Source organism: Lissotriton vulgaris, chromosome 1_1 (genome assembly GCF_964263255.1).
Source record: "Lissotriton vulgaris chromosome 1_1, aLisVul1.2, whole genome shotgun sequence".
Lineage (NCBI taxonomy): Eukaryota > Metazoa > Chordata > Amphibia > Caudata > Salamandridae > Lissotriton > Lissotriton vulgaris.
In genome coordinates, this window is record NC_141685.1 from 882,095,763 (window position 1) to 882,109,082 (window position 13,320).

At 51.9% G+C, this 13,320-nt stretch overlaps 1 protein-coding gene across 1 annotated transcript in view; it reads left to right on the top strand.

The window, feature by feature from the left end:
* The first annotated feature begins 4,260 nt into the window (after positions 1-4,260).
* Positions 4,261-13,320, top strand: part of TXN2 (thioredoxin 2) — a 160,171-nt gene continuing 151,111 nt past the window's right edge. Inside the window, exon 1 of the mRNA XM_086958550.1 lies at positions 4,261-4,394. The gene's annotated coding sequence lies outside the window, so the exon portion shown is untranslated. The remainder of the gene's footprint in view (positions 4,395-13,320) is intronic.

Here is a 13,320-nt window from a genome sequence, read left to right on the forward strand (position 1 = left end):
CTAACTCCTGGTCGTTATCTCTCTTCTTGTATCTCCGGTCTTCAACCCAAGCTGCTACTAATAAGTTTCACAAAATTTGGGACTGTTTCCTTCATTCTTCATTTTACATATGCTTGTTTAGTGTAGTGCACATGCTTACGCAGGATTAGTACTTGGCACCATTGCTCTAATTAGTATTTATTTTGCCTTGCATTATGTTGTAGTTGTTTGCTGGTTTCTTTAATATGTGTGAAATGTAGCCCTGGTTCTGTGTGTTTTTCTGCGCTTTGTTTATTTTACCCGCTCCGCCCCCTCCCCTGCCCGCCGTGTCGCATTTTTTTTTAAATCCCCACTTTCCCCCTACCCCCCAGCAATGCCAACACTGACGCCGTGCTCTGCTGCTTGTTTTTTTCTTCCTCACTTCTAGCTGCTGCAATTCCAGTCCAGCAGCCTGGGCGACGGAGGGAGGATTTGCAAGCAGAGCTGCTCCCATTTGCAATCAATTTCCGTAGAATTTGCCAATGATTTAAATGCTTACTTTTTTCCGCATTTTTGTTAGCACAGAGCTGTGGCATTATCGAACCGCCGTCGATCTCTTTCTGCTTACTGAATTTGCCAATGATTTAAATGCTTATTTTTTCCGCATTTTTGTTAGCACAGAGCTGTGGCATTATCGAACCGGCGTCGATCTCTTTCTGCTTACTCAACAAGGCGCGCTGTTGACAAACACTGATGAGCCAACTGGTTTAACGAGGATAGCGATGTTGGCCACCCCTCACCCTCACTCACCCTCACCCTCACCCTCACTCACCCTCAACCCCTCACCCTCACTCACCCTCACCCTCACTCACCCTCACTCACCCTCACTCACCCTCAACCCCTCACCCTCACTCACCCTCAACCCCTCACTCACCCTCACCCTCACTCACCCTCAACCCCTCACCCTCCCTCACCCTCACCCTCACCCTCCCTCACCCTCACCCTCACTCACCCTCACTCACCCTCAACCCCTCACCCTCACTCACCCTCACCATCACTCACCCTCACTCACCCTCACCCTCACTCACCCTCACTCACCCTCAACCCCTCACCCTCAACCCCTCACCCTCACTCACCCTCAACCCCCCACTCACCCTCACTCACCCTCAACCCCTCACCCTCACTCACCCTCAACCCCTCACCCTCACTCACCCTCAACCCCTCCCCCTCAACCCCTCACCCTCACTCACCCTCACTCACCCTCAACCCCTCACCCTCACTCACCCTCAACCCCTCACCCTCACTCACCCTCAACCCCTCCCCCTCAACCCCTCACCCTCACTCACCCTCACTCACTCACCCTCAACCCCTCACCCTCACCCTCAACCCCTCACCCTCAACCCCTCACCCTCACTCGCCCTCACCCTCACTCACCCTCAACCCCTCACCCTCACTCACCCTCAACCCCTCCCCCTCAACCCCTCACTCACCCTCAACCCCTCACCCTCACTCACCCTCAACCCCTCACCCTCACTCACTCACCCTCAACCCCTCACCCTCAACCCCTCACCCTCAACCCCTCACCCTCAACCCCTCACCCTCACTCACCCTCACCCTCACTCACCCTCAACCCCTCACCCTCACTCACCCTCACCCTCACTCACCCTCACCCTCAACCCCTCAAACTCACCCTCACTCACCCTCAACCCCTCACCCACCCTCACTCACCCTGACCATCACTCACCCTCAACCCCTCACTCACCCTCAACCCCTCACTCACTCTCACTCTCACTCATCCTCACTCACCCTCAACCCCTCACCCTCACTCACCCTCAACCCCTCACCCTCACTCACCCTCACCCTCACTGACCCTCAACCCCTCACCCTCAACCCCTCACCCTCAACCCCTCACTCACCCTCACTCTCACTCATCCTCACTCACCCTCAACCCCTCACCCTCACTCACCCTCACCCTCACCCTCACTCACCCTCAACCCCTCACCCTCACTCACTCACCCTCAACCCCTCACCCTCAACCCCTCACTCACCCTCACTCTCACTCATCCTCACTCAACCACCCTCAACCTCACTCACCCTCAACCCCTCACCCTCACTCACCCTCAACCCCTCACCCTCAACCACTCACCCTCAAACCCTCACCCTCACTCACCCACCCTCAACCCCTCACCGTCACTCACCCTCAACCCCTCACCCTCACTCACTCACCCTCACTCACCCTCAACCCCTCCCCCTCGACCCCTCCCCCTCAAACCCTCACCCTCACCCTGCCTCACCCTCAACCCCTCACCCTCAAACCCTCACTCACCCTCAACCCCTCACCCTCAACCCCTCACTCACCCTCAACCCCTCACCCTCACTCACCCTCACCCTCACTCACCCTCAACCCCTCACCCTCACTCACTCACCCTCAACCCCTCACCCTCAACCCCTCACTCACCCTCACTCTCACTCACCCTCACTCAGCCTCAACTACTCCCCCTCACCCTCACTCACCCAAAACCCCTCACCCTCACTCACCCTCACCCTCACTCACCCTCAACACCTCACTCACCCTCACCCTCACTCACCCTCACCCTCACTCACCCTCAACACCTCACCCTCAACCTCAACCCCTCACCCTCACTCACCCTCACTCACCCTCAACCCCTCACCCTCACTCACCCTCACCCTCACTCACCCTCACTCACCCTCACCCTCACTCACCCTCACCCTCACACAGTGCAATAGTTCTCAGACCATTTCAGTTAGAGCTTTTAGAAATGTTTATGGCTTTTTTTATTTGTAATACTTTAGCATTGGCTACAGGAAACAAAAATGCTAAACATTTACAAAAAAAACCCATAAACAATTCTAAAAGCACTAACTCTAATGGTGCGAGACCTATTGCATTTCCAATGCTTGTTAAAAGACTGTCCCATGAAACCTGAAATCCAAATTAAAAGTTATACAAGTGAAAGTCAGTACGTGGAAAAAGAGAAGACCTATTAATGATTGAGGCCACACTTTCAAGTTCTCTTTATGTAGTGTCCCGGATCTTCTTGACCCAAATAGTGCAAAAAGCACAGCGGCATTTGTTTTTGTTTATAGAGTTAGTTTGCAGAAAGGGCAAATATTAAGATTCAGCCAATGATTGAATCTGGGGCTTCTGGTAATTTTTTTGATGCTCATTTTACTAAAACTATGGGAATAGCTATTGAAAATAAAACAGTTCCAACGCTAGATTGAACCCTTGGTGGGTAAGAATTGACATGTGGAGGTGTTTGGACAACAGGACGCAGGGATTATTTGAGATCTAATTGATGCCTTAACTTTGCTGTCGGCCATTAATGCTGTCACTGTGTGGATGGGTGGGTGGATGGGTGCATGGATGGATGCATGCATGAAGGGTGGATGCATGAATGATGTATGGATGGATGCATGCATGATGGGTGGATGCATGAATGAATGATGTACCGATGCAGGATGGGTGGGTGGATGGATGGTGGATGCATGAATGATGTATGGATGGATGCATGGATGCATGCATGATGGGTGGATGCGTGATGGATGGATGGGTGGATGCATGAATGAATGATGTATGGATGCAGGAAGGGTGGGCGGGTGGATGGATGGGTGGATGCATGAATGATGTATGGATGGATGCATGCATGATGGGTGGATGCATGATGGATGGATGGGTGGATGCATGAATGAATGATGTATGGATGCAGGATGGGTGGGTGGGTGGATGGATGGGTGGATGCATGAATGATGTATGGATGCATGCATGATGGGTAGATGCATGATCGATGGATGGGTGGATGCATGAATGAATGAAGTATGGATGCAGGATGGGTGGGTGTGTGGATGGATGGGTGGATGCATGAATGATGTATGGATGGATGCAAGGTGGTTCGGGCTCGCTCGCTGCGGTGCAATATGCAAATTAGTTTACGCCACACCACGTTCAAATGTCACCAGCCGCCCCTGTATAAATGCATAAACAAATAAATATAAGCCTCTGTCTTGACATACATTTGGTGATGCAAACGTTTACTAACGTAACTCCGCGGCTGTTGCAATATTTTGTCTAAACATGAAGGTCACCACCCACAAGCTGCATTAATCTTGAATCAGTTCAACAGCTGTCGTTACTAAATTATAACATCTACAAGATTACAACATGCCCCACGTGGAGGTCAAACATAAATAAGCATGCGTTCCAAGCCTAGTCGCACACACTTAGAAAATGTTCCGCCCCTCCAGTCTCACATTGACACCAACCAATAAGAGGGATCGCAACCCGGAAGTAAAGTTAGAGAGGCTGGGTGAAAGAATGTTTTGGAAGATGACGTCGAAGGAGCCGTTGTTACACAAGTAATCACGCGAACGCGGAAGCACGTGAAGACTCTTAGCGCCGGTGTGAGCAGAAAGAGGTGAGTTAAGGGGACCCGTCTTCATCACCGTTGACTCGTGCATGACGTCACACTGGCGGCCCGGGGAATGCTGGGTCTTTTAAAGGGAACAAGCAGGGGCACCTCTCAATGTGCTGTACCGTGAAGGGTAGTGCGTCCTTGGACTGCTGTGTGGAGCAGAAAATTCTCTTAACCCATTAATTGTCGTCTTTGCAGCACTTTACAGTCTCCCCCACCCCTGTGTTCAGCAAATACCTCAGTGCGCAGTATATTATAGGAAGTCTCCCCTTAAAGCTACGTGAGTGGTTTTTGCGATATAGGATCTCCGCGTTCTACTAGACATCTGAATCTTTGCAGCTGCTTGTGGGTGAGAGTTAACTGTGTGGCCTCATCCTACTCGCCAAAACTTCCTTTAGGAGGGAAAACGCTGATTATTTCTAACAGCAATTTTTTTTTAATTTTACTTCTCGTGCATGTTTGACATCCCCTGGGCTTTGCAAAATAGTTTTTACAATTCTCACTTCGTTGCAAGTCTTTAGAGAGGTCTACATTTCAACATAACCCGGTTTTTAGCTTCGACGTTTCTCTGCTTTATTTATATTTGCGATATAGAAATGCCTGTCAACAGGCTTGGTAAGGCGGGCGCTCGGGCAATGGGCGGGTATCCGAGTTGAAATTGTGGTCCGCTCTTTTGGCCAGGGTGGTGGCTAACTTGGTGTAACAATTAAAAGTCCTTGAATCCAGTATATAAAAATAGATTTGATTTATTGTAGCTTAGTTCCAGGTTAAGTTAATAATACAGATATAAGTAGATGTAATTGTAACCCCACCTGTCGCTCATCCTGCCTGCCATAAACTGCCACTCCACACACACACACAAGCCAGGCACCAACATTCTATGATGTCATCAGGCATTCTACCACCTACACTTGCTAAGCATCAGGGAAGTCTAAGCCAGGGAAATGAAAGACATAAGCTGGATGTAACACTTGGGCTTTCTCTCTGCGGTTCAGATGCCGCCAGCGGCCCAGTGGGGGCTGAGAGGCCTTTCCAAAGGCAGATGGGCCTCTACTACCTCCCTTTTACCAACAAGGTGGAGATGTCATGATTCGTAGCCTTTCGCCAGACCTTCACGTTAATGTTTGAAGATTGAGCAGGCGCAGAGGGCCTGAGCGGAAGTGACCTCACATATATTCAGGTGCTGTTCACCATTGTAAACTAATAGGGGCACAAACAGTCCTGGCTACATTTGCGTTTTTTGTCTCAGTGAAGTTAAGAAAACATGCCTCTTTCAGAGAACCCCCACAAGGGTGGCTAATTGGCATGGGTGCAAATGCAGGATGGTGAGTGTAAAAATTCAGGACAAAGGGTCAAAATTCAGGACACAAATTCAGGACAGTCGGTCAAAATTCAAGACAAAAATGTGGAACAACAAGTATGCTTTGCCGAAACATCAGTGGATGTCATGCAATAGTGCCTAAATAAATAGGCAAGGAACATAAGTACAAGTCACTTCTCCTGCCCGGTCACTTCTCCTACCCCATCACCGCTACTTCCCTGTAATTTCCCCTGCCCCGTCACTGCTCCAACCCGTTCACTGCTCCTGCCCGGTCACTGCTCCTGCTCATGCCTAATAACTTCTCCAGCCCCGTCACTTCTCCTGCCCTGTCATTTCTCCCGTCACCGCTCCTGCCCGTTCACTGCTCCTGCCCATTCACTGCTCCTGTCCAGTCAGTACTCTTGCTCATGCTCGATTACTGCTCCTGCCTCGTCACTTCTGCTGCCCCGTCACTTCTGCTGCCCCGTTCACTGTTCCTGTCCGTTCACCGCTCCTGTCCGGTCACTGTTCCTGCCCTGTCATTGCTCCTGCTCATGCCTAATCACCTCTCCTTCCCCGTCACCTCTCCTTCCCTGTCACCTCTCCTTCCCTGTCACCTCTCCATCCCTGTTGCCTCTCTTGCCCCGTCGCCTCTTGCCCTGTTGCCTCTTTCCCTGTCACTTCTCCTGCCCAGCAGTGGCGTCACTAGGGCTGGTGTCACCCGGTGCGGGTAACTCATGGTGTCACCCCCTCACAACTTACCGGATGGACCATCTCAACCTCTGCATGCACCATCTCACCCTCTGCATGCACCATCTCACCCTCTGCCTGCACCATCTCACCCTCTGCCTGCACCATCTCACCCTCTGCCTGCACCATCTCACCCTCTGCCTGCACCATCTCCCCTCTGCCTGCACCATCGATCCCTTTGTCCGCACCATCTCCCCTCTGCCTGCACCATCTCTCCCTTTGTCTGCACCATCTCCCCTCTGCCTGCACCATCTCCACTCTGCCTGCACCATCTCCCCTCGCCTGCACCAACTCACCCTCTGCCTGCACCATCAATCCTTTTGTCCGCACCATCTCCCCTCTGCCTGCACCATCTCCCCTCTGCCTGCACCATCTCTCCCTTTGTCCGTACCAGCTCCCCTCGCCTGCACCATTTCCCCTCTGCCTGCACCATTTCCCCTCTGCCTGCACGATCAACCCTCTGCCTGCACCATCTCCCCTCGCCTGCACCATCTCACCCTCTGCCTGCACCATCTCCCCTCTGCCTGCACCATCTCCCCTCTGCCTGCATCATCTCCCCTCGCCTGCACCATCTCACCCTCTGCCTGCACCATCTCTCCCTTTGTCCGCACCATCTCCCCTCCGCCTGCACCATCTCCCCCTCTGCCTGCACCATCTCCCCCTCTGCCTGCACCATCTCCCCCTCTGCCTGCACCATCTCCCCTCTGCCTACACCATCTCCCCCTCTGCCTGCACCATCTCCCCCTCTGCCTGCACCATCTCCCCCTCTGCCTGCACCATCTCCCCCTCTGCCTGCACCATCTCCCCCTCTGCCTGCACCATCTCCCCCTCTGCCTGCACCATCTCCCCTCTGCCTGCACCATCTCCCCCTCTGCCTGCACCATCTCCCCTCGCCTGCACCATCTCCCCTCGCCTGCACCATCTCCCCTCGCCTGCACCATCTCACCCTCTGCCTGCACCATCTCACCCTCTGCCTGCACCATCCCCCCTCTGCCTGCATCATCTCCCCTCTGCCTGCATCATCTCCCCTCGCCTGCACCATCTCACCCTCTGCCTGCACCATCTCTCCCTTTGTCCGCACCATCTCCCCTCCGCCTGCACCATCTCCCCCTCTGCCTGCACCATCTCCCCCTCTGCCTGCACCATCTCCCCCTCTGCCTGCACCATCTCCCCCTCTGCCTGCACCATCTCCCCCTCTGCCTGCACCATCTCCCCCTCTGCCTGCACCATCTCCCCCTCTGCCTGCACCATCTCCCCCTCTGCCTGCACCATCTCCCCCTCTGCCTGCACCATCTCCCCCTCAACCTGCGCCATCTCCCCCTCAACCTGCGCCATCTCCCCTCTGCCTACACCATCTCCCCTTCTGCCTGCACCATCTCCCCTTCTGCCTGCACCATCTCCCCTTCTGCCTGCACCATCTCCCCTTCTGCCTGCACCATCTCCCCCTTTGCCTGCACCATCTATCTCCCCCTCTGCCTGCACCATCTCCCCCTCTGCCTGCACCATCTCCCCCTCTGCCTGCACCATCTCCCCCTCTGCCTGCACCATCTCCCCCTCTGCCTGCACCATCTCCCCCTCAACCTGCGCCATCTCCCCCTCAACCTGCGCCATCTCCCCTCTGCCTACACCATCTCCCCTTCTGCCTGCACCATCTCCCCTTCTGCCTGCACCATCTCCCCTTCTGCCTGCACCATCTCCCCCTTTGCCTGCACCATCTCCCCCTTTGCCTGCACCATCTCCCCCTTTGCCTGCACCATCTCCCCCTCTGCCTGCACCATCTCCCCCTCTGCCTGCACCATCTCCCCCTCAACCTGCACCATCTCACCTCTGCCTGCACCATCTCTCCTCTCAACCAATAGACCTTTCAAAAACTGCCCTATAGTTACATTAGTCTATTCCTGATTTGCTATTTGATTTAATGCGCTTAGACACTCATGTCTGCAACTGCATGGTTTATATTTGATGGTTTGAACAGGAAAAACTAAAGACATGCATGGTTTTGTTACCAATACTTTGTCCTTTACTTTGCATTTTGCTATTCCTGCAAACTCATCCTTAGGCTGGAGGCTTGCTATCCAGCTCCCAACAGCAACTTCTCAGGGTGATATTCTCAATTTAAGGTAGTGGTTGCAGAAATACAGTTGGTGCAGTGCCAGCCATCAAGCAGCTACAGCACGTAGAACAGCCTATAATAATAAGGACTCACCTTACCTTATTCTGTGCATGCCAAACTCTTGCCTTGCGGAGCGTCTGCACAGGTCGCGCCCCTGCCTACTCAACAAACATGTGTAGGCCTCTGACGCAGCCGTGGACCCTCCCATTGTGGAGGGGTGGGGGGCATGTAGAGGCCCGAGCAGGTGCTGTGTGGAAAGTTTATCATGACCCCCATCAAGTGTAGGCTTTCTAATCACAGTCACTGGAGCACTTCCTGTGTGCTTAGGATTCTAAAACGGGCCGATAATGTGACCTGCTAACTCATGTTCTGCTCTGCTCCCAAAATAAGCCACGGATTTGATAACCTGGCATGCAATGACTAAAATGCACATTATAAGTAACAAAGAAAGATCGGAGTTGTTGCCTAATAATCCTCATGCTTACAGTTTATCTGCTCCTTTCCCTTGAGCAGCGACGTCCCCAGCTTTGGAAGCTTTATGACCATCCTGGGCAGGACTGCAGCAGTGGAGCATTTCAATGTTTTTTTTCTAGTGGGTGCAGAGTCGCATTCAGTTCTCCTCCAGGTGGGTATAACGCTGGAAGGGCAGGCGGCAGCGCCACGAACTGTATTTGAATATTTTAAGTGTCAACAGCAGGCACACTTAACCTCATAATTCCTTGTTTCGCGCTCAATGGCTTTCTGCTCCACGGAAATACGAGACCAGACAGAGCAGGAAGCACAGCCTCTTTCAATGACTTTCTGAGCAGCCCCGCCCGCGCCGAAGATTCGCAACTATGTTTGTTCCAGGCAGGCTGACGGGGCTGACAGTCTGACAGAGGGAGCAGCAGGAAAATACACAATAGATCCGTGGCTGGTACCTGGCAATCAGAATGAGTCCTCCAAGCCCAGCGCAGGCAGGAAGGATTAATTTCTCGAAGGGGGCCCCCTTCAAGTACTGAAGACTGGGGGCTGCAGGGGATTTTGTTACGCCCCTGCACAGCGTAACCGTAACCAGATGGTGTCACCCGGTGCGGTCCGCACCCCCCTAGTGACGCCACTGCTGCCCAGTCACGTCTCCTGCCCCATGTTTTCTCCTGCCCCGTGTTTTCTCCTGCCCCGTGTTTTCTCCTGCCCCGTGTTTTCTCCTGCCCCGTCACTTCTCCTGTCACGTCACTTCTCCTGCCCCATTCATTGTTCCTGCCCCGTTCACTGCTCCTGCCCAGTTCACTGCTCCTGTCCGTTTACCACTCCTTGCCTGTTACCGCTCCTGCTCATGCCTGATCACCGCTCCTGCCCCATCACTTCTCTTGCCCTGTTCACTTCTCTTGCCCCGTTTACTTCTCTTGCCCCGTTTACTTCTCTTGCCCCGTTTACTTCTCTTGCCCCGTTTACTTCTCTTGCCCCGTTTACTTCTCTTGCCCCGTTTACTTCTCTTGCCCCATTCACTTCTCTTGCCCCATTCACTTCTCTTGCCCCGTTCACTTCTCCTGCCCCGCTCACTTCTCCTGCCCTGCCCACTGCTCCTGCCCCGCTCACTGCTCCTGCCCCGCTCACTGCTCCTGCCCCGCTCACTGCTCCTGCCCCGCTCACTGCTCCTGCCCCGCTCACTGCTCCTGCCCCGCTCACTGCTCCTGCCCCGCTCACTGCTCCTGCCCTGTTCCTGCCCCGTTCACTGCTCCTGCCCCGTTCACTGCTCCTGCCCGGTTACCGCTCCTGCTCAATTACCGCTCCTACTTCGTCACCTCTCCTGCGCGGTCACCTCTCCTGCGCGGTCACCTCTCCTGCACGGTCACCTCACCTGCGCGGTTGCCTCTCATGCCCCGTTGCCTCTCCTGCCCCTTCACTGCTCCTGTCCGGTCAGCACTCCTGCCCCATCACTTCTCCTGCCCCGTTTACTGCTCCTATCCTTTTACTGCTCCTGTCCGTTCACTTCTCCTGCTCATGCCTAATCACCGCTCCGGTCAGGTCAGCACTCCTGCCCCGTCACTGCTCCTGCGCCGTCACTGCTCCTGCCCCGTCACTTCTCCTGCCCCGTCACTTCTCCTGCCCCGTCACTTCTCCTGCCCCATCACTTCTCCTGCCTGTTACTTCTCCTCTCCGGGCACCTTTCCTGCCCCATCACCTCTCCTTTCCTGTCGCCTCTTCGGTTTAGTAACTGCTCCTGCCCTGTTCACTCTGTGTACAACATTGACAAATTACACAAGGCGGCAAGTTCCCCACAGTACTCTGGGGAAAGCTCTTCGGTAATCACGAACTACATCTCACTGGCACATGATATGCTAAAGGCAGACGGCGGGCTCATTGTCATACGAAAGGGGATAGTCAGCTTCAGTTGGAATGACAATGGGCCTGCCCACAGTCTGTGGGAGCTCAGGGAGGGGCTGCTGCACCCTCTGGAGTTCAACAGAGAAGTGCAAGCTGGCCCTGAAAACTTTTAATCTCTTGGGTCTTCTCTCAGGGGAACCGCACAGCTCGCTGCAATTAATGTCCAAAATTACGAACAAGAGGCGTCCCTACTAAAAGGAATGATTACGGACAACGGACATCACACCAAAATGACGGAATGTCAGTGAAATTTACGGACGGTTGGTCAACCTAAACCCCCCATTCCCTTTCTCTTCATAATACTTCAAAAACTGAAGCAGTGTTTTGCGATAAGGTGCAATCTGCAAATGTGGGGCTCTTCTTTTTAGGTTGCCTGAGCCTGTGTTTGACCCCAATTCAACGTTGGTGTACCCAGTGCGCTGTCAGAGCTCCAGAGCAGCAGCTGGAGTCTATATGAATGCCTAAGCAAGGTCGCTCTGGCGGGTGACGACCGTTGGCTGGTGACATGGCAGGTGTGAGACCCCAAGCTGTGTGTCACCAAAGGTGGGTGGGTGTGTGTGTTCATAGGTGTGTCTCACTCACAGAACCACTCTACAGGGTCGAATTGGGAAGGCGGGCATTGGGCGATGGGTCTGTACCGCAGCATCACCTATATAATCTGGGCTGGACTGTTCCCATGAGGCACAGGGTTAAGGCTGATTTGCATATGACACAAGTCAAGAAATTAATTCCCTTTGGGCGAATTAACATCAATACAAGGGTACTTACAGACAATAGACTCACTAATACAGAAGCGTAACAAGGAAGCAATGATAAAAATGAGAAATTCAAAACACGTGAAAACACTATAGTAAAATTAAATCTCAGTACAGTTTATTAACATACATTATATTGATTAAAAATTGGGAAACATACACAGGACGGAACAGTAATAAATAAAAAACATTCCAATAAAAAAGGAGCTACAGGAAAAAGAACTAAACTCAAATAACACAATTATTTTGAATTTTCCTTAATTTCTTAATCCACAATCACTCCTTGAGCATCGACGCGTTTCGGCGGTATGAACAAAATATGACCGCCTTCATCAGGGTATATGTATACCTGTTTCCCAATATTTCTCGGGCATAAAATAAATTTTTCAGTGCGTCATAAGGGGTATACTTCCTCCTTATCCTTTGCATGAGATATTCGTCCAGCGAATTATCCTCTTAGTGTGTATAGTATTCTAATTTAAAAGAATGGCTGAAGCATAGTCCAAATTTCACATTCAGTAGCACGTCCAGCACTATAGCTGAAGGATAGAATTTGTAATTACATACAATTTTGAATAGTATGGACCCGGTACGCGGTGCGGCAGTAGTGCGCTCAAAATTTAATTCAGGGTAGGTACAGGCCGTAACTCCTTATGTAGTTCTGGTAAATGAGTAAGAACCAAGAACCAGAGATTTATTTTCTTTTCTCCTTGCCTGTCCTCCTTTAATGAATAATCAAACGTCCCGCGTACACACTCCGGTCTTTATGGCAAAAACGATGGATTTAGGCCCTGATCTGTCTACTGGGGTGAATGTATGACATTGTTCTGCATTCTGTCCATCAACTGTTGTTTTTGCATTTGTCACCCCGAGTGGGATGGGTATGCTCAGACGTGAGTCCCACGCTCTCCACACCACTGGAGTCAAGCTATCCTGGCTGAAGACGGCTGATAGCCAGAAACCGGTCCTAGGATGCTTGATTCCGGTCCAGGAAAGACATGGCTTGGCAGTTCGGGCTGGACTTTTCCCATGAGGCACAGGGTCAAGGCTGATTTGCATATGGCCATGTATGAACTGGGGTAGTGTGGAGTGCAAAAAAACGATGGATTTAGGCCCAGATCTCTGTACTGGGGTGAATGTATGACATTGTTCTGCATTCTGTCCATCAACTGTTGTTTTTGCATTTGTCTAGAAAGATCCAGCAGCTTCAGAAAATCTGCCCCACTGTTCATATCTTTTTTGTACCACAGACCAAGGTCATGAACCTTCTAATGTTTCCATCTGCAGATGGATTTGTGATACCATATCTTTGACTTATTCATTATGAGATGTACAAATTCCTGATAATGTACGAGGAAGATCCACCAGGAGTGTTTCTGCTTCTTGGGCAGATGTGTATAGGGTTACTGAGAATGAAATCTGTAGGGTGGCTACTTGGGCCTCTACACAAACTTTTGTTAAGCACTATAGAATTGAAGTTGTTAGGTGAAAATCTGTTTGGTCAGAAGGTTTAGACCTCCGTTTTGGATAAATGATTCTTCAATAAATTTCAGTGATTGGTTTCTGCAGAATTACCTATGCGAAGATCTTGTTAATTCTTGTTTTATCTGTGGTCGGGTAAAGCTTTGGTATGCACAGGACCAC